General features: G+C 33.9%; 1 protein-coding gene and 1 long non-coding RNA gene across 2 annotated transcripts in view; both read right to left on the reverse strand.

Annotated features, from left to right (window-relative positions):
* Positions 1-6,642, reverse strand: part of LOC122141960 — a 28,920-nt gene extending 22,278 nt beyond the window's left edge. The window contains exon 1 of the long non-coding RNA XR_006158239.1: positions 4,407-6,642. This is a non-coding gene — a long non-coding RNA (uncharacterized LOC122141960). The remainder of the gene's footprint in view (positions 1-4,406) is intronic.
* The window catches only part of LOC109048065 (zinc finger protein PLAGL2-like), a 42,230-nt gene extending 22,278 nt beyond the window's left edge, over positions 1-19,952 (reverse strand). Inside the window, exon 1 of the mRNA XM_042750902.1 lies at positions 19,803-19,952. The gene's annotated coding sequence lies outside the window, so the exon portion shown is untranslated. The remainder of the gene's footprint in view (positions 1-19,802) is intronic.
* Positions 19,953-22,544: the final 2,592 nt, after the last annotated feature.

Raw genomic sequence — 22,544 nt, forward strand, 5'->3', positions numbered from 1 at the left:
TCAGAAAGGATGCATTAAATTGATCAAAAGTGGCTGTAATTTATAATGATACAAAAAAATATCCTATTTCAAATAAATGCTATTCTTTTGAACTTTTCGTTCATCAAATTATCATGAAACAATGTTTCATAAAAAGTTCATTGAGCACAACTGTTTTCAACATTGATAATTTCTTGAACATCAAATCAGCAAAAACATTTCTGAAGAATCATGGGACACTGAAGACTGGAGTAATGATGCTGAAAATGCAGCTTTGCTTCACAGAAATAAATTACATTTTTAAATATATTCAGATAGATAGCAATTGTTCTAAATTGTAATAACATTTCACAATTTTGATGTTTTTACTGTATTTTTGGTCAAATGCATAGGAGCATGAGAGACTTTAAAAACATTAAATAATCTTATTATCCCCAATCTTTTGATCTTATTATTTAAAATTTTTTTTTACATTTTAATTTGATTTTTTTTTTTCATTGTAGGATTAATTGTTATAATTTAAATTAGATTAATGCCGTCACAAGAACTGAAATAACCTGATGTTGAAACCTTAAACCTTTAATCATAAACTTTGCAAACTTTAATCACCTCTAAAATGTACATTTTACTTTTATGAGTTAAACCTGACAATAAAACGTAATTACTCACTCACAGAAACATCTGAACTTCTATTTAGACATCTCTACGTTTCAAACAAGTGTAGATTTTATTTTAATGACGAGAAAATATGAAGACTAAAATCTGCTCTGTTTCTTCTCTCCCTTCGTTCTCTTTCAGACGCGGTCAGCAACAAACAATCTCTAAGTTAAGCTTCGTCAGCACCGCTTAAAACAACAGGCATTGTTTCCATGACCCTTTTGTTTACAGATATCAGCAACACTTTACAATAGACCTCTCTCTCTTTCAGTCTTTCTGTCAATCAACTCCAAAGTTAGCTCATTTTTTTTGTTTACTGCAGGAGAGCTCACCTCTCCCTTCTTTCCTGTCTGGATTTAGAAGGATGTGCAGTTAAGGAGAGACGAGGAGGAGGGGAGAGCGAAAGTTGTAAAAAAATAACATTCCTGCATAAACAGGCAGTGAAAATGGTTGCGGAGCAGAACACATTCCTCACATTTCTTTCGAAACACGATCAATTTCTGCATCTCACCGCTGGACGCTCCGTCAGAGAAATGACAGCCGTGTGTTTGTGGGACAGTGACATAGACACAGAAATCTGCTCATTCATAACCCAAACAACATCTCTTTTGAGAGGCTGCTTCACACTGAAGCATAGGTTCAGATTAAAGTCAGTCAGATTGAATATCAGAGTCACATACTGTACTGTTATCTGAAATGCTGAAAATACAGACAAGACCAAATTCATGTAAGCAATATTTCAATGCAATTTTAATATTTTGTATTATGATATTTTATTACTTCAGTCAATAACTACATATCAAAACACATTTTAAACTTGATAAACTTATTTATTATTTAATTGTTTTTATTTTTTAATTCAAGTAATTAAGCTTTCGAAACAGCTGGTGAGCATTTTCACAGCAGTGTTATTTTAATATCATTGAGATATTATTATAGTTTGTATTAATATTTAGATTTTTTTCTAATTATATTTTCCAATTTTATTTTCACTTTTAAAGTTTTAGTAATGATATGGTGTTTTTGTCATTTTATTATAAAATGTTATTTTGAGCAACATCATATGACCCCTTTAAAAACACATTAAAAATCTTATTGATCCCAAACTTTTGAACAGCACTGTATATTGTATGTTTATATCGTTTTAATTTAATTTTAGTTTGAGTACTTCTATGGCATGTTTTTGTCATTTTATTAGTTTTTTAAAACAGTTTAGTTTACTATTTTTTTTTTAGTTGTAACAGTTTGTTGTATAACAAAAAATTACTAAAACTGAAATATATATATATATATATATATATATATATATATATATATATATAATATATATATATATATATTCTATATATATATATATATATATATATATTTCAGTTTTAGTAGTTTTTTGTTTGTTGGTTTTTAAATATGTCTATATATTTTTACTTTTTTCAGTATTAGTAATTTTATCAGCTTTATTAGTTTTTTCAAATAGGTCTATAGTTTTTACTCATTTTTATTTCAGTTTTAGTTATTTTAGTACATTAAGTACATTTAGAATGAGTAATGTTGTCTTGGCAAATAAATGAAATTTAGTTTTTATATTTTATAATATGTTTAGTTTAAAATGTGTTCATGGTTTTTATAGTTTTAGTTTCAGTTAACTATAATAACTTTGCTCCACAGTTTTCCCAAGCTCTTCTGTTCGAGATGCAGTTCAGTAAATAAGTCACATGTTGATTCAGGAATCACTCTGATTGTTAGAAGCAGCTCAAAGAAGTCATATGTTCATGAATCGGACAACAATGTTTGTTTTTGGATAGAGCTCACAAGGACAACAAAGTAGAAACAGAAGATATTTGTTGTATCACCACATACGATACAAACTGCAAACTCGTATTCACAACAAAACCACAAAAGAAATCACACTCAAAATTAAATACAGCCCTGTCAGCACATCAACAAATTTCTATGGCCATATATCACTCTTTGTCTCCAAGTAGCCTAAATTGTTTTTGGAGATCTCAGCAGACACATGTTCTGTTCTATGCATGTAAAACTGAGCTCCAGGGTCTGCACCAGAAGCATCAGTGTAGATATCTGATGACTTATCAGAGAAGAACAAGCGTGAATTTTGATGCAGTGAGGTGGGGCCCTTCCATAAGCAATCTCTCGCAGCTTCTCTGATGGCAGATTGAGATCAGCTATGCATTACAGCTCCCCTCCTCGTTCACACACACACACACACACACACACACACACACACACATAAAGACGTGTGTATTGATGTAGGCAACAAAGCTCTGGTGCACGAGTTCGCCGTACTGATGTGCGATGAAAATCCTGCATGAGGATAAAGAGAAAGAAGAAAGGGCCGTGGAGAGAAAGAGAGCGATGTGTGTGCATCGGGGGGAGGACTCCCCGTAGGCCGTGAGGTGAAAGACACCGAGGCAGAGCAGTTATTCATTAAGACGCTGCTCTCTCTTCCTCTATTCTCTCCTTCCCCGGAGCTAAAAACACTTGTTCTCCCTTCAATGGCCGTCTAACCCGGGGTGGTCTTCCAGCCCACTACCTACACCCACCAATCAACACCACAAACGCTGAGCTGCTGTGTATGTGAGCATGCAGATAAATTATTTTCCATGCACAAAGACATCAAAAAGAAGGAACTTTTGATACTTAAAACTGTTAAGTAGAATTTCTTATTAGAATAAAAATGGAAATAATGAAATGTGAAAAATAAAAATATATGTACATGCATTAAATGTATATTAAATGTATAATAGTTGTGTATTACAATAAATAAGAATAACAATCCTTATTAAGAATAATATACAATTATAAATTACATAATAATATGGATATTAAAATATTTAAAAAAATGTAAAATATATTTCTATTTATATAAGGATGATGATAATAATAATAGCAAATATGAATTATTGTTAATATTGTTATCATTACGGAAATATAAAAAATATATGTACATGTATTAAATGTATATAACAATAAATAATAATAACAATCATTGTTAAGAATTATATAAAATTATAAATTAAATAATAATATAGATATTAAAATATTTTAAAATTGTAAAATAAATTTCTATTTATATAATGATGATGATAATAATAATAAACACACATTAATTTTGTTATTGTAATCATTCGTTGTATTATTATATTTTTTTTTTTGTATTGATGTTGATATTTTTAATTTTATTTTTTTGATTTTTTTGTTGTAATCATTCATAAGAAAAACATGCATTTTAATTATTTTTGTTTTTTATGATTTCAAAAATAAATATATTTTTATATATAATATTTTTGCTGTAGCATAATGATAATTTAACTATTTATTATTATTATTATTAATTTAATTATTATTATCCTTATGTTGTAGCATAAGGATAATTTAATTATTAAATATTTGATTTTACATTTTAATAATAATAATAATAATAAGCATTATTTTTGTTATTAGAACATGCATTATAATTATTTTGTTATTATTATTAAAATATTTAAATATTTTTGTTGTAGCATAAGGATAATTGAATTATTGTGTCACAAAGCAAAAACAAATCAATCATTTAAAATCAGATTTGCATAATGATTATCAGACACATGAACATTAAAATAATCTGTAGGCTATCGTTTTAGTCAAAAACATCAGTCTCTAGTAGAAAGACACAATCAGGACAAACTTAACGACGTAAAAGTGTGTGTGTGTGCGCAATAGAGTGTAACGGGGCACAGAGGGTGAGAATGTCTCTCTCTGTTAGTCTGCACATGTGTTTGTGTGTGTGTGTGGCTTGATCGCTATGTGCTGAAAGGGTTTGGGTTTCACATGAACGGTGAAATAGTTAACAGACTGCTGCCTCAGTCCTGCTCAATTCAACATTAACCTACACACACACTGATGCTTTCCATGCTTTATGGGGACATTCCATAGAAATGTTATGTATTATATGTTTTTATACTGTACAAACTGTATTTTCTATCCCATTACCTTAACCTTACCCCCACACAAAACTTTCTGCACCAAGAAAAAGCCCCCATAAAGTAGGGAATACCAAGACCACACATAGGCTACACACACACTCTCATAACATTTTAAATCTAAAAATATATTTTTATCTTTTGGCCACTATGTGCTTCAATAACAGTTTTACACACTCTAGAGATTCACTGAACCAACTTCATGAGGTTGCAAGATTTGTGGTGTGGGCATGAGCAATACTTCAAATCACATGCCCTGTTGAGAAGAGATGTGATTTAACTTCATGATTTCTGTCTGGCAAACAACAGACGAAAACACTGCACAAAAAATCCACAAACTCACACCGAAAGAGAGACCTGAGCCATAGCTAGGAGGGAGGGACATGTGTTAACCTCCCAGATCAATTGTTTTTGATCTCAAATATTTTGGTTTGTAATGAAATAGATTATACTTGTCTGGGTGGGTCATGGAATGGAAAAGTTTGGGAACCCTGCTGTAGAGTTTATTTAAATCTTCATGTGAAATCATTTAACAACCTATCACATTTTTTTTTTTTGACACTAACAGCTCGATCTGTGACGGAACATCTGTATCTGTTTAGTAGGTCTTCTGTTCATTTCAACCGATGTCTATGTTTAACCTAATAGTGTTTGTTGTGTACTGTACTGAAGCTGGCACCTGACAAGACTTTGTACACAAAACCTGAAAGTGAGATGAAAAAAGGAGCGTACATAAAGAGCACCGTGTTCTAGAGGACACACAATCTGTAGCACATGACAATGAGTAAAGCTGTTCACAAAAAAAGTGAGAACAAACTGTAATGGCCAAACTCTTATCACCCAGCGATGGGCTGATCGCACAGCTTTATCACAAATTATGGTGCAAATGCACTTGCACTCAACTTACTAAAGTGTCAAAGCTATTTGATGAGGGTCAAGTGTCAGCTACTTCTCAACTAGAAATGGAAAGTGCAGGTGGTCAGATTGTGCCTCAACCTAAAGAAATATTATGTGACACATTAGTGACATATAATTACGCATTCGACCCTAAAGAAGCTCCAGATGAAAGCCCCTTGACATCTCCCACTACAGTCGTAAATAACAAGAGTGACGCAAACTGGCAAGGTGTAGATTTTCAGATGTTCAATCAAAGAATCAGATAATAAAAGGCTTAAATGGTTATGTAGCTTTGAGGAAAGTCCCTCGCCACAGTCAATGCTTCCATTTCATAGATGTAGATAAAAGTAGTGAAGGTACATCTAGTGAAAACAACCCACATTAAATCTGCCTTTGTGATGAGTCTAGCAGCTTCCAGAATGTGATGTCGAGCTGAACAGCATGAATGTCTCCTCTGCCAATGCCATGTTTGTCTAGGAATATAGAATTGCTTGTTTTGAGGATTCAGTACACTGAAAGAATGTAACTGTCCTCTGAGACATGCCATACTTTTGGACATTAGTCAAATATCTCGGCCATGTGGTTTTGAGGAATGGAGTGGAGACAGGTCCTGAAAAGATTTCCACCCTTACTACCTGGCCGTGACCCAGAAACATCAAGGACCTCGTGTCCTTCCAAGGATTTGCAGGTTATAGCTGGAGGTTTATATAGGACTACTTCTATGTTTATTCATACCTGTTGCACATGGATGCAAGGCTGCGTAGACCTGGCACCGCACCAGGAACAGAAGAGGAGGAGATGATCCTCTGTAAACTTCCGTGTCCGTGACCGTCACCAACTTCACATTCTTTACAAGCATATTTACAGCTTTACTTCCAGATTATCAGTGTGAAAATATGCTCAAATATGCCAGTTTTTAAATTAGTATTCCACACAAAAACTAAAAAAAAATTCAACACAAGTAATGCATCCTAGGAAAGACTTGACAGACTGTTATTTTCTAGTTATGACTAAAAAGAGTCATATGCATTTAAAAAAAATAATTAATTCAATTTGATCCTACTTCATTCACTACTTTTATTTAAATATAATAAAGGAATAGTTTCATCCAAAAATGAAAATTTGCTGAAACTGTACTCACTCTCAGGCCATCCAATATGTAAATGAGTTTGTTTCTGCATTGGAACAGATTTGGAGAAATGTACCATTACATCACTTGCTCACCAAGTGAATGGGTGCCGTCAGAATGAGTCCAAAGAGCTAATAAAAACATCACAATAATTCAAAAGCTGCATGTTTGTAATAAACCAATCCATCATTAAGACATTTTTAACATCTTTAAATATTGCTTTCTCCGGTGGAAAGGTAATTTCATCTCAAGCAGGGAGAAATATACACAGATCAAGCACCGTTCACGTCTAAAACTGTTCTAAACAAATATGTTGACGAATTTTGACAACAGGGAATGGATTTTTCACTGTTGAAAGTGTTATTATGGGTTATGGACTTGTATTTTGGGCAGAGACGACAGTTTAAAGTTAAAACGTCTTTATGGTAATATTTCTTACAAGACATTAACTGATGGACAGGAGTGTTGATTTTTGTAATGTTTTTTGTGATGTTTTTTTTTTTGTGATGGCCTAATGGTTGGAGAGTTTGACTCCTAACCCTAAGGTTGTGGGTTCGAGTCTCGGGCCGGCAATACCATGACTGAGGTGCCCTTGAGCAAGACACTGAACCCCAACTGCTCCCCGGGCGCCGCAGCATAAATGACTGCCCACTGCTCCGGGTGTGTGTTCATGGTGTGTGTGTGTTCACTGCTGTGTGTGTGCACTTTGGATGGGTTAAATGTAGAGCACAATTTATGAGTATGGGTCACCATACTTGGCTGTATGTCACGTCACTTTTACTTTCACTTTTTCTCAGCTGTTTGGACTCTCATTCTGATGGCACCCATTCACTGCAGTGGATCTATTGGAGAGCAAGTGATGAAATGCTCCATTTCTCTAAATCTGTTCTGATGAAGAAACACCCTCAGTTTGAGTAATCTTTCAGCAAGTTTTCATTTTTGTGTGAACTATTCCTTTAAAACTGAAATGGAATTTAACTGCATGCTAAATTCAATTCTGAATGGCGCACAACCACGTTGGCCATTATGAATAGTTATTGTATATATAAAAAAAGATCTATGTGAGGAAACCTGCAAGACAGCAACAAGTTTATAGCGAAGCAGGAGCCGGGGCTAAAAGTGGTTTATATAAAGGGTCAGAGCGTTTCTCTTATAGTGCAGAGTGTTGAAAAGCAACAGTAAACTCAGACTACTGTAATGGCTGATGAAGCTGAGCAGGCACAAATGCCTGAAACTGATGATGAGATTGACTTTCCACATCCCACAGCAGATATTTAAACTCAAGGTGGACAACAGCTGAATGAGAGGAAGGATCTGCAACACCAGTGGCACAAACAGCAGAGGAAGTTCAACAAGAGTACACTAAGGAAGTTGAGTAGAGTCAAGAAATGTGCATGATAAATTCTGAAACTTGATGATACAAACAGACTGGATATTTGGATGAAAATTAACTGTGGAAAAAATAGTGAAGAAACTGCAATGAATAAGATGAACCTATGGACACACGCAAAAGCCTCAAGGGGAACACTTTAGTATAGGGACCGATTCTGACTGTTAACTAGTTGATTATTATTTGCATGCCTATTATTAACATATTGGCTGTTTATTAGTACTTAAAGCACATATTCTGCATGACCATATTCATCATCCCTAATCCTACCCAATACCCAAACTTAACAACTACCTTACTAACTATTAACAAGCAACAAATTAGGAGTTTACTGAGCCAAAAGTCGTAGTTAATGGTGTGTTAATGTCAAGAATGTGATGCCTCTGAAATACACTGAAAAATAAACCAGAAGACTAAACAGAAGAAAAGGTTTTTAAAGGCGTGTTGTGAACCAATACAAGATGAAGAAACAGAGCAGAGGAACTGCTTTAGACAGAGAACAACTCAAAGGGAAACTGACCAACTCAACTCTGGAAAAAACCCTTGTTTTGATTATGGATCTGAATTGGTTTAACCCATTATTTCCCATCATTCTAAAAGAGTCCAGGCACAATTACTCAGCATTTCAAAAAAACAAACCTGGTGATGACACCCATGCAGTGGAGTCATTTCTCACTTGAAAATTATTTATTTATTTTGTAGTATTGCTGTGAAATCTTTCTAAAAGTATATATACATTAACTACTGGTCACAAGTTTTAGGTCAGTATAAGACTTTTTAATAATATTTTTGAAAGAAGTTGTTTATACTCAACAAAGCTGCATTTGTTTAATCAAAAACAGTAATCTTGTAAAATACAAAAAAAAAAAAAAGAAATTACAATTTTAAATAAATTCAAGCTCCTTGTCTTTATCTCTTCCTCTCCTGTTGAATCTTCTGGTTTAGTTAAGCACTTATTTGAGAAAGAAACAAAAAATTATATATATATATATATATATATATATATATATATATATATATATATATATATATATATATATTTATTTATTTATAGAGTAACAAAATTGTAACCTTTAAAACGTCCTTGTCTGTTTTGATCAGATTTCTGCATCTTTGCTGAATAAAGGTATTTTTTTCTCAGTCTTATTTATCTTATTGCGTATTATCACACATTCATTTTATACCAAAAAAGTCTAGGTATATTTGTCTGTGACTTAAGGGGAAAACATAACAATTGACATTAATCTCATGTACTTGTTAATTGAAAACAAAAAATCTCAGATTGTGTTTCTGAGAAACAAGTCAGCTTTGTACGCTAAAAGAGCTCAACGCTCAGCACACAGTTACTGTAACATTCATGAAGACACTGTTCATGTAAATAAACAATTATTTATCTCTACATTTATTTTGGCAGTACAAACTGAACCAAGCTGGGTCAAAAAACTTAGTGAATTTACAAACAATTTCAAGAGACATTACAAACCACTTCCTTTTAAACGATGACAAACAGAAACTTAAGAGTGGACTTTTTCTTAGAGGCACATTTGTAATACAAATGCTCTTTTGTGTTATTTTTTATTTTTATTTTAGCATACTGCCTTTTGAGTTCATCTTGAATAACACTATGCTGTTTAATTTTGGGGGAAATTACATTCATAATGTAATTCATAACATTCATAATGTAATTTAAGGGAAAACTGTGGCCTAGTGGTTAAAGAGTTTGACTCCTAACCCTAAGGTTGTGGGTTCGAGTCTCGGGCCAGCAACACCAGGACTGAGGTGCCCTTGAGCAAGGCACCGAACCCCCAACTGCTCCCCGGGCGCCGCAGCATAAATGTCTGCCCGCTGCTCCGGGTGTGTGTTCACGGTGTGTGTGTTCACTGCTGTGTGTGTGTGTGTGTGTGTTCACTTCTGTGTGTTTGCACTTTGGATGGGTTAAATGCAGAGCACGAATTCTCAGTATGGGTCCCCATACTTGGCTGTATGTCATTTCACTATCACTTTAACACGTCAAAAACATCTTGTTCCAAACCTGTGATTTAAAAGTCTATAAATAAATTAAATCAAGCCACTTTATATAAAATAACTCAGCTACAGTTAGAGCAGAACATCTGCGTGCTGTCTACATGACACTGATGTTCATTCAATGCAGTTTTGTACTAAACATAAAAATTAAAGATCTCGTAACACATAATAGGTGTAACACTGATGAATTATAAAGCATTACCATCTAAAATCAGCTAGTGACCCACTAGTGAACTAAACAATAATCACATCTTTATTAGTAGCAATTGAATCAAAAGATGAACATCATCTGCCTCTGATTAAACAGAAGAGAGTACAAGTACAGTCCCACTACAGTTAGACCTGCAGAGCCAGTCTGGACAGTTAACGGCGTATGCTCAAAATGAACGGACATGGAATTTTCTCTCTCGCCAGCGTCCGGCAGGCGAAGTGTGTGATAGAGAAAGACATGTGCTGTGAGTCAGCTGCTCGCTAAATGAGGGCATTCAACCACATGGTCGCTGAGAAATATCCCTGCTGCTGTCTGATTGGCCGGTCTTCGGCAGGGGAGGAGTCATGTGACCGAATCTAGCAGAGCGCTCGATAATGGGACCCCCACTCACAGCGGGGCGAGAGAGAGAGAGAGAGAGAGAGAGAGAACGGCCTGGACGAGAACCAAAAAAACCCCTCTACCACACACAGGCTGTGTATTGTTGCCTATTCACTGGACTCCATCTCGGGCCACTTTATCATTCAATTAGGACAGCTTTCACACCACACAGCAGAGAAAAGGGCCCTTCAATCAAACTGAAAACTTTATGCTGCCACTGGAGGGCACACAGAAAGAGACCCACAGTCCTCTCTCTCTCTCTCTCTCTCTCTCTCTCTCTCTCTCTCTCTCTCTCTCTCTCTCTCTCTCTCCTCCTGTTGTTGTTGTTCTGGACTTTGTGAGGAAGAGAGAGGGAGAGCGAAAGAGAGGAAGAAAGCAAGTAACAGAGGTCATTTGTTAACACCAGAGCTTCTCTCTCGCTCTCTTTTTCATTTCTTTCCCTTTGTTCTCTCCTTTTCTCCTCTTCTCTCTCTCTCTATCCCTTTGAGAGGAAATCAGCATCTACAATTTTGCGATGTTGCCACTGGAGTGAGCTGTGGTTAGCCTGAGAATACATGGAGGAAAGAGAGGGACAGACCACATATTTTTTAAGATTGCTGGAAAAGCATCAATGAGAGTATTACTGTGGAGCATCTGCTACAGAAAACCTCATATTTGAGCTGCAACCTTTCCGAAAATACATTCAAAAATTAAAACAGTGCATTTTAAGTTATATTTTATTATAACAGTTTTTATTTTATCTTATGCAGTCTTGAAAATGTGCAGTCGTTGAGCGATGCATTCAACAGGTGTTGTTGAGTGTGTATTGTATTTTTTATTTAATTACATTTTTTATTTTACAACATGCAGTTGTTACCCTGAGCGATTTCTACTACTTTGAATCATATTACATTATATATTTAATGAATACTGTTGATCATGAGTCATGACATTCAAGTTATTGATGAGTGCAATTTGTATCTTTTTATTACATTATTATTAGTAGTAGTACATTCTATTTCTACCTGTCCCGACCCTAAAAAATTACTTTTCATATTAAATATTAATGATTAATTTTTTATTATTTTATTGCATTATCATACTTTTTTTAATTTTATTTTATTTATTTTTTTACATTAATGCATTTTGGAAAATGTGCAGTAGTTACATTAAGGAGTCATTTCTGCCAGATCTGATGTATAAAAATGAGTTCAGTCAGGCTGAGTCAGTCATAGTCATTTCTGACTTAAATCAAGTTAATTTAGATCTTATCAAACATATTTTAAGCAACCTAAATACCTCTGTACAGTTTAGTTGTTTCTATTTTAATTACCATTACTGTCTGGTACCTTATTTCTTCCTATCACTACATTTTAATGATATACTGATTTTATATGATTTTAGATATACTGTATTTACTGTGCTTGTCATTTTTGCTCATTTTTATGAAAACAAATTATGGTAATAATGTAGAAATTACATAAGAGAGAGAAGTGAAAAAAGTGAAGCGTGGATCTATGAACAGACTTAATTTATTTGCTAATTATGTCTGTTTAAGTGTAACAGAGATAGTGAAGGAGCATTAGAACTATGCATAAACATAAAGTAGTCACATCATGATACATGATTCCTTTCATTTCATTATTTTTCTTTCCTCCTCCACTCATAAATTGAATCAAGAGTTTCTAGCGATTCTTCTCCCGGTTGCAGCTGAAAACGTAACAATGGATTCGCTGGACCACACACCTGACCGCACACAATGAGACGGCAAGCACCTCGCTCTCATGTGCTGCCAGGAAACATTTCTCCATCAAACTCACATTAAAACACCAGAAATTCATCTTCAGATTTAAATAGCTCCTATTCAAACACAAACTACGCTGCCTGACACAAACAATTTATTATTCTGATTTTAATAGATCATATTTTCATCTTCAGATTTAAATAGCTCCTTGGGGTAAAAAACACCAATGCGCAAACACACATTAATGAAGAGCTGTGGGGCCTGACACAAAACCATAAAGCCAATTTATAGAGTTTCACAAAATGAAGGAGGGTTGGAGGAATAAGAAAACATTTGCCAGAAATTGTCCCTTTAGACTAAATGAAAGACTGCAGTTGCATCACGAGTGTCTATGATCTCAAGACATTAAATAAATGTATCACCTTTTATATACACTAATTTGATGAAAATTATACTTCAATTAAGTTAAGAAAAATAAGATTTTTGGCATCTCTTAGATAAAAGCCTTGTTTAAACAACAAAAACAACAACAACAACAAAAATCATTTTAGATCTATAAAAGATGATGTTGTTTAAATTAAATAACAAAAAGAAATTTGATTTTTGATGTATAACTGATTATATATAATATATAAAAACTATAGAATTAATTAATTTGAATTATTTTATTTGTGCTGTTGAATGAGTTAATGGGAGTATATTTAATATAATGATATATATATATATATATATAATATATATATATATATATATTAAAACATAATATAAATATAAACAATACAAAATATATTAAGTATTAAAAGTAAACTCTTAAGCAACTGAAGCTTCTTCATTTTATAAATTCTTTCGGTAACACTTTCGTTTAGGGACCAATTCTCATGCATATTACTAGCATTTTGGCTGTTTATTAGTACTTATAAAGCACATATTAATGCCATATTCTGCATGACCATATTTTAGATCCCTTAATCCTACAATACCAAAGCTTAAAAACTATACCAACTATTAATAAGCAGCGAATTAGGAGTTTAATGAGGCAATAGTTAGTTAATTGCTCCCCAATCTAAAATGTGACCATTTTCTGTGTAAATAATTAATTGTTGTTTTTTATTCCTTATTCTGTGTAGCTCAGTTGATAGTTAACTTAATATTTATAGGTAATTATAGTTAAGAAAATTAAGAAAGAATACAAGTTGAGGTGTCGCATACCAGCTTGTTTTTGTAAATGTTTGTTTAATTGCCATTATATTTCATTATATGATTATGAATCAAATCATAACATACACAACTTTAATTTTCCTTCTTTACTTGCATTATCAACCGGTGAACGGAGGAACCCATAAAAACACCTGACACCTCACTGGATAACTACTTCTGACCAACACTTCCACACAGTCCAAAGTATACATTAATACACAACTACACAAACCCTCTCTCTAAAGCAAAACATTGCTTTTTCTTCATTGCCGGTGCCTTTAATATGTGTGGGACACAAAACTCAAACGACGACATGAATGATAAATGTTTTCTGTGACTCTCTCCCTCGTCACGCAGCTTTCTTTTTCCTCTCCGTGACTGAGTCATCTAATCACGCTCAAGGTCTTTTGGATTCTCCGTACATGACTGTGTGTCTGTGAGCGCTGTGGTAACCGTTTGAGGTTCATAAAGTTTATCTTATTTCACATCCTTTCCATATGACTGTTTTTGATTGTTTGTTTTCTCATACAGTCACAATCCGTGCCCTCACTGACGAATACGCATTTTTATACTCATATTACAGTTCATATTGCTCAGCTGTATTTGCCATTTGAGATGTTGGTAAAAAGTATTGTGTGACAGTATTGAGCTGTCATTCATGAATCAACCAGCCACGAACATTAGTGCACACAATAGGTGTGCATTATCTAATTAACAGTGTGATCAGCCAATCACAGCCACACAGAAGTACCGCCTCTCGTCAAGTGACTTTTACGGCTGTAATTCACTATTTCCTCCTCAGTGAAAACACAACAAGCTCAAAAGACGCTGCCCTCCTCTGAACCTTCCTGGTGTCGCTGTTGGATGATGTTGCTTTGAATAAACGAATGCTCGAATCTCACATTTTTATGGTTGTACTTCTATTACTATTTCAAATACTCATGTAAACTTTTTGACTTTTTTTTTATTTTTGGATTAAACTCTGTGCCTGTCACCTGAAAGATGCAACAGAAAACCTAATACATCAATGATTTAATTTTAACCAATTCAAAATTCAGTATAACTTATCTAAATCTAATTATTACAGTTTGAGGGTTAGATAGAAATAGCTGCTTAATGTAACAAATGCAGGTGACCGTTACAGTGTGGGATCATTTCTATAATTTCTAGTGAGCTTCCAATATAATTTAGAACATGTTTCTTAACAGTGAGGTGATCACATTAAAAAAGACATTACAAATGTACTGCACAGTTACAGTACAGCACATTTCCTGAAGCAAGACAATAAATTCACAACAAAGATAGCAGAGAGACAGTAGCTCGGAGGGGAAGAAGACCCATCTTTGGGGTGGAAAAATGGACGAGGGGGATCTGAAGGAAGAGAAGGAGGGGTTGCAGCATAAGTGGTGTTCAGTGATGGATAGACTCGAGCCTTGAAAAGCCACACCTGGCTGGCTGCTTTCAAAAGCACAGCTTTACTCATGTACAGTGGCGCTATGCATTTCAAACATCTAGCGTCTTCTTACTATCTAAAGGCGCTGCATACTGCAAGTGCAGTCAGAATGTGTGCCAGCAAAGAAAAAAAAAACTCTTCTCTTGTGCGTGTGTGACTTGGTTGCGGTGTGTGTGGCATGTGTACTTTGTGTTTGGACTTGTTTTGCAAAGGTGTCAAGAACATTAGCGTGTATTTACACATTATGTGTGGGTTACTTTTCTATTACTCATTGTTCGGTTCGCTTGATGATGCTATCGCCTGCAATTAATGAGCTTGGATTTGCGGTTGCTGAAATTGTTGTTTCATACACATTCTGAATGCTGTTCTGTACTCTAACATTCGGTTTAGACCCTGAAAACATTATTTGGATCAAAATATATATTTTCGTTTGATTCAGTTTTATCTTTTTCCTTTGTTCTATATTATATCAAATGCTGATTGATGAGGGAGCTAAAAAGAAATACTTTAGTAAAAGTTTAAGGATAATAAACTGTTAGGAACAAAGCATTAAATAAGTAGTTTCTGACTAATAAATGGTTAGATTTATGACGTTCCACACTGTAAAAACAGAAAAACACAACTTTATTTACTTTAAGAAGCTAGCAGACTTCTATCTTCTAAATCTAAAATAGTTTGTTTTTTAAATAATTTTATTGTATTAAAACTATTTTCATACTTTTTTTATATTTTTGTCTAGAATAAAACTGGTTAATTTACATGTTACCACATGAAACCAATTTTCAGGTTATCTCAAAACATTTTTTTACAGTACAATCCAAACAGATTCGAATCAGTTTCTGAGAATGTTTTCATTTAAATCAACACATTTAATATCCCAAGATCAAAATCTTTGGGTAAGAGTACAATATTTGTCAATGGCTCATCATCAATATATTATTATTTTACACATTATTATTATCAATCTAAATGTTTTGGTTGTTTGATGACAAATTCATAAAAATGTAACTATAACATTACCATCTCTGCTAAGTTGACCATATTCTATGTGAAAAAAAAAGAACTTTAAAAGTACTTTAATACAAAACCATTTTGACAACAATAAATAACAACTCTTAACATTTATTAATAAACAAAAAGGTTTTTAAACACAGTAAAATTGCACAGCGTATTTGGAGTTCATTTCTACGACTTTCTATGCTAATTAATATCTGTAATTAGGGCTGCACGATTATGACAAAAATCATAATTGTCAATTATTCCCTTGAAATTGCAATTATTAATTATGATTATCACAATTTACATTGAATGATGTTTACCATTGTTTAATTCAACTGCATGCTGTAATTTTATATCAAAATAAACAAGCTGTAAACACTCAAAGTTAGTGCTTTTCTATAGTATTAAGCCTGAAATGTCAAATATACATCAAATTGGTTTCTTCTTCAAATTATAAAAAAGTACAAAAAAATATGAATGGTATTATAATGTTATACTAAACTAACACAATGGAAAAACCCTTAAGAGAACATAAGTGAACTTTGAACGATTAATTGCCGATTTGAACTATTACGTAATTATGCCATCCATAATTGTAATCGCTATTAGAAATTTGATTAATTGTGCAGCCCTATCTGTAATACACATTTAACATGCAATACACTGTTTTTAATTGATTGCAATTAATAATGTTTGTTGCGAAATTCTATTTCTACAATCATTCAGGCGTTCCAAATCTGAATCCTGAACGAACGATTTTTCATGTTTCTGTCAGTTCTGACACGAATCATTTTTTGATAAGAATCAAATCTAGTGTTAAGGCGCTTGGAGGAGTTATAATGCCCTTGTGAACTTGGCCTGATTTTATCTCTCTTTTTCTCTCCTCCCTTTTTTATGGTGCGACTTAGTGACCAGTTCAGCTACTGTTCATTCTGCCCACATAAACACTCCCCAGTGCCCATTTCAGACATGGATTTAGACACAACAGAAACACATATAATATGCTCACGACTGCAAATACAAACAAACTCATCGGCTGAACCACAAGCCCATAGTACTGTGCCAGAACACTTAAATCATAATGCAAAATAAATAGCTATTTTAATGTAACTCGGCACATATCTCAGGCACAGCATCGTCTCTGTACACTCCTCAATGCTATAAGTGGAGGATATAAGGACTCAGATGAGGGCTGATCCCCATTCTACACTGGGTATTAAGTAGCGTTTGTGCTCTCCAAAGCCTGTCCTACCTATTAACCCCTCTGATGTGCTTTCTCATGATAATCAGCCTGTTACCCACCGAGGAGCATGGAATTGTGGGATGTTTTCAGAGGAGAAACCCCCCTTGATGCACATGCTCGCTTTCTCTCTCTCTCAAAACTCACACACTGAATCAAGCATGCAAGACTCCTTTTCAGAGAACACATGAAAATTAAACCGCTGCAACGTTTGTTTAAAACGTCCCACAACATCTACATCTCTCAGAATCTCTCAAAGCAGAGAAATGTTTGAAATAACTCATGATGAGGTGTCAAAAAATGACATGCTCAACAAAATACAACTGCATCTGAAATGGAACAAGAACCAGAAATATTTCTAAGAAATATTTTAAGCTCATTTCTCAATTCTTATAGTGCACAGTTTAACACTTGACATGAAAACAAATGAGCTTTAATCAGTCAAACCCTTGTAAAGATCCTCAGAAGCAAAACCAAAGCCAATGCTGAAAAACTAAACCGTCTCACACATCACAATATGCGTTTCAACATGCAATGTCAATAACAAAAGCACTGTCTCGTGACGATCTCACTTCCATTTCCTTATTATGTAGCTCGAGGCAGTGGAAGTAGAAGGCCATGATGGAGCACAACCACCAAACAAGAGCTCGTCGCAACCTGCTCTTTATCAATCACTGTTAGAAAGCCATCTTTACACACACATCCAATGAATCCAGCCAAAGTGAAATATCTCATTTTTTGATTATTTTCAATGCACAAAGCAACAAAAAATAACTTTAGCAAAACACAAACAAGTGCATGAGATATAAAAGGCAAAGCCAATGAAAGCTTTCACTCTGTAATGCATGTTTAAAACATCACTGCATATATATTTGAGAAAAAGATATCACAGCTACAGGTGTTTGAATAGTGTTGCAATCATGCTGACTGGTGAATTAAAGATTGGTCACAGTTATGCTTACATAAAAAAGCAATGACAAATTCACTTTAATTACAGTTTCTATACCTTAAACCACTTTAATGAACAATGCTAGAAACATGTTTTAAACAATTCATTTCAATACACTTCAAGTGTTTTAACTTATTAGTAACATTATCAAAAATACTGAAAAAATAATGAATTCATTTCAATACACTTCAAGTGTTTTAACTTATTAGTAACATTATCAAAAATACTGAAATTAAACTCAAGTTTTCAGTTTAGTAACATTATCAAAAATACTGAAAAAACAGTGGGATGTATATTTTTAGGTATTTGAGAAAGAGATGTCACACATCTACAGGTGTTTAGTGCATGTGACTGGTGTTCGGATGACATTACATAAGCTGCCACCAAAAAACAAAAATAAACTTTTAAATGACTTTTATTTTTATATCTTAAAACATTTCAATGAGCTCTCTTTTGTTCTGTGTAAACATGTTTTAATCATTCTAACGGCATATTTCATTATACCAATGAACTTGCCATTTGTCCTCAATTGTATCAGTTTTAACTATATTTTCTTTAATGCAAAGTGGTTATAAAAGTGTAATAAACTCAAGGTATGACTTTGAAACTGCTTTGATTTTACTCACAAAGTGAATGTACAAACTTGTTTTCAATTTTGTGGGTTAAATTTGTTTACACAAAGTTCACTGATGGAATATAAACAAGGGTGATTCTTAGCTTAATCATCCCTCCAGCCAAACAATATGTAAATGAACATTAAAACGAGGTGCCCCACACCTCAACCCACCGCTTGACACTGTTGTTTGTTGAGTACCTCTTGATAGAATACACAAACAAACAGTTTTTCACACAAGGCGGCATTATAGAAAAGTCAAAATCCGCCCAAGAACATCCGATCTGTGGCAAACAAATGACGAGCAACAGATAAGCCATGGAGGCAGAGTTCTAGTACGAGACAAACTAGCCTAAAATAGTTGTATATTTACAGCCCATGCAGTGTTATTTTCTCAAATCAAGCAGCGAACTATTCATAGACAGACGCGTTATAAACCAATAGAGTTTGAAACTTAACAGGAACGGAGCTTCAGCTCGTGTGTGTCCACAGCACAAACATACATTTTCAGAAATTACTTAAAATTCAACTATTCGCTCCAAAGTCCTACTGAACATCTGTAGACACCGCCGAGCCGATGATCGATCAAATGCAAATGTATCGGTTTGTGAACAAAATGCGCCCGCGGTGTATTTATCGATGAAGTTTGCGAACTTGCAATTAAAAATTAAATACCCGGAGCCTCAACGATGTTTTACAAAATAAGCCAAAAATAAATGACGTCGGCTCGAGAGGAAATATCAACAGTGTTATTACTATTAAGGTCTTGTGTATCATCTGCCATATCGATCAGCGGCCGAACGAGTTGCATTAATTATCGGGATCTCATTAAAAAAACATGCACACATCAGAGCGTGCAGCTACATTATGAGGACTTGCAGAAAAAAACTAGCAGTTGCCACCAAAAACTTTCCAGCGCTGCATTAGTCAATTTCACAAGGAACCGCCGTCACATTCCAGCACCGAATAAGCGCAAACCTACCGTGGGAGCCCCACGCCACCGTTCCCGGTCTTTCTCCTCTTGATCTGTTGGTTTATTATTTTTTCCAATTTTTTTCTCTAATTTTTCTTTTTTCGGGGCCTGAGTGTCTCGCGCTCCTCAGGCTGCAGCAGCAGAGTTATGGGGCGCGCGAGCATTGTGGGAGTGTGACGTCAGGCCACTTTCACAAACTTTTCACAGGGGCTGGTAAACTGTTGTGTGCGCGCGCGTGTGTTGTGTGTGTTTTTGGGCTTGTAGTTTTCTTATCGTTATGATTAATGATGGATAACGGCGGCACTGATGAGGCTCGTCGCTGAACGTGCATCGAAAGTAAAAGGATTGAGACAGCCGATAGCGTTTTTCAATTATTTAAAGCAGGCATGTTTAATGCAAGGTGTCAATAAGCAGCTCTTTATTTTATACAGAACGCCGCGCTGTTTTTAAATGCAATACACATTTTATCATGTCTCTTTTGATTAATCTCTTTTCAAGCTATATATATGGTCTTAAGCAACTAAACTCTGGTTCTAGTTATTAATTGAATTTGTTAAAAGCGTAAAGGAAGTATCATTGGTTTGCATGAAGGTGTTAAGATGTTTCTTTTGAAATGTTATATGATATATATATATATATATATATATATATTATATATATATTATATATATATATATATATATATTATATATATATATATATGATTTATTATGAAAACTTATAAAACAGAGTAGAATGACAGAAATTGTTTGTAGCAAGTTAAATGAATGGAAACATGTATATAAACATTTTACAGTTTAACCTTTGTACAAAACCTAATGTCTTATTTTAGCAGGTTTATTGAAGTATTTTTTTTAATGTTTTTTAGGCTTACAAATGTAAATAATAAATCTACATTGTAAGTGACAAATCTAAAAATGAGCATTGGAATTGAATTACTGTTTATTTACAGTGTTCTTTCAATCTAATATATATATATATATATATATATATTTGAAATCAGTTAGAAAGACAAAAGATCATACACAAGTAAACAAACTTTGGATGATCTTCAAAAATTCTGGAGTGTGATCTATCTGTCAAAGCCCTGTTGAGGCTTTCTGTCCTGACATTAAAAGTTTTCATCTATTTATTTGAGAAGAGATGTTTGTATTACAATGTCCATCATATTTACAAGTGAAGAACAATTTAATAAGCAAGAAAAACAGGCTACAATAAATGCAGATATTCATCAAACAAAATTATTGAGAGGATGTTGATTCTATGGGGAAGGCATGGAGAATCATTCTGAATGCTGAATTATTTCAGATAGAAATCAAGACACGTCATGCATGAACATGGTCATTCACGAGCAAACGATCTTTGGATGCTCCTTAAATATTCTGATCAGGTAAGATTTGATTCTCAAACGATTATTTAACAAAAATAATTTCTCTTTAGATATTTAATCAAGTATTAACATAGTAAGATTTTATACTGCTTGAGAATTGAATAGCCTTGTGGTTATATGTCTGAAGCGAATGTTTGAATAAATGAAAGATGTAGAGGGCAGGTCCCACGTGTAGTGTACTCCGATACTCCCGTTTCACCTTGTGTTTTGGGGGAAGAATCACTTCCAGGGCACACCAGCCTGTTTCCTCACCGCCCCAACCCCCTCCGACCAGCGGGTGTGTGTGTGTGTGTGTGTGTGTGTGTGTAAGAGAGAGAGAGAGAGAGTAGGGGGTGGGGGAGCAAGGGTCTTCAATGAGCCTCTCGACATGCTCAATGCAAAGGGGCGAAACCTTTCCGAGTTTTTATGTTAAAAAAGAAAAAGAAACCCCTCCAGGAGCCCTTCTGGCACCTGAGTGAAATTAAATGTATTCACGAAGGTTTCAGGAGTTTTTTCTTTCTTTTTTTCTGAATGTGAATTTATGAGCTTTGTTGTGAAATTGTACAAAAGAAAAATTAAAAATAAAAAAAATGTCTGGATACTGAATGATAATTTGGAGTGATACTACCAGGTAGCTTTGAAATGGAATTGTTGCAGGTTTTGTGAGTTGGAGGGAAGTTCACAAGAGCGTTTGAAATGAAGAGATGTTTTAACTTAGGAATGTGCATATCTGAATTTAAAAAGGGAAAAATATATATATATTATGCTACATTTATTTTAAGCCATTCTCTTTTAATGCACTTACAGTCACTTAGCCTAAATAAAATAATATTAATTAAGTTGTTTTTTAATTTCAAAATAAATAGTTTAAATGTCTGAAAATAAATGCTTTTTCTCTGAGAAACATTTGTATATATAAGCTACACAGAAAAGGTAAAACTTGTCTAAATGTATATAAAGTTTTCGTTAAAAGATTCTCAAAATCTACAGCTCTTAGATTTTACTAATAAGCTAAATGGACTGTAAAAAATAAAAGTCTCATAATAATTACTCCCGTTAATGTAACCCTATGTCATCTGGTTAAGTCATAATAAATCATATTTTAAAATTCAATTAAACTAAAATCTTTAAGTTTAGATGTTACCACATAAAGCACTTTTTTCACATAGTTTTTTCACAAACAATTCATATCAGAATGACAGACTTGGAAAAGTAATAGTTTGTACACCACATTAAATTTAGACTAAATAGATTAAATGATATTTTAAAAGACTTATGTGTGCAGACAATAAAGAAAGATCAAAAGGGAAAGCCCAAATGACTGTACACTATGTGGTAAGAGATGATTAAAGGTTAGGTGTTGGGGCTTTTATACAATTAAA

The sequence above is a fragment of the Cyprinus carpio genome, chromosome B23, assembly GCF_018340385.1.
Source record: "Cyprinus carpio isolate SPL01 chromosome B23, ASM1834038v1, whole genome shotgun sequence".
Lineage (NCBI taxonomy): Eukaryota > Metazoa > Chordata > Actinopteri > Cypriniformes > Cyprinidae > Cyprinus > Cyprinus carpio.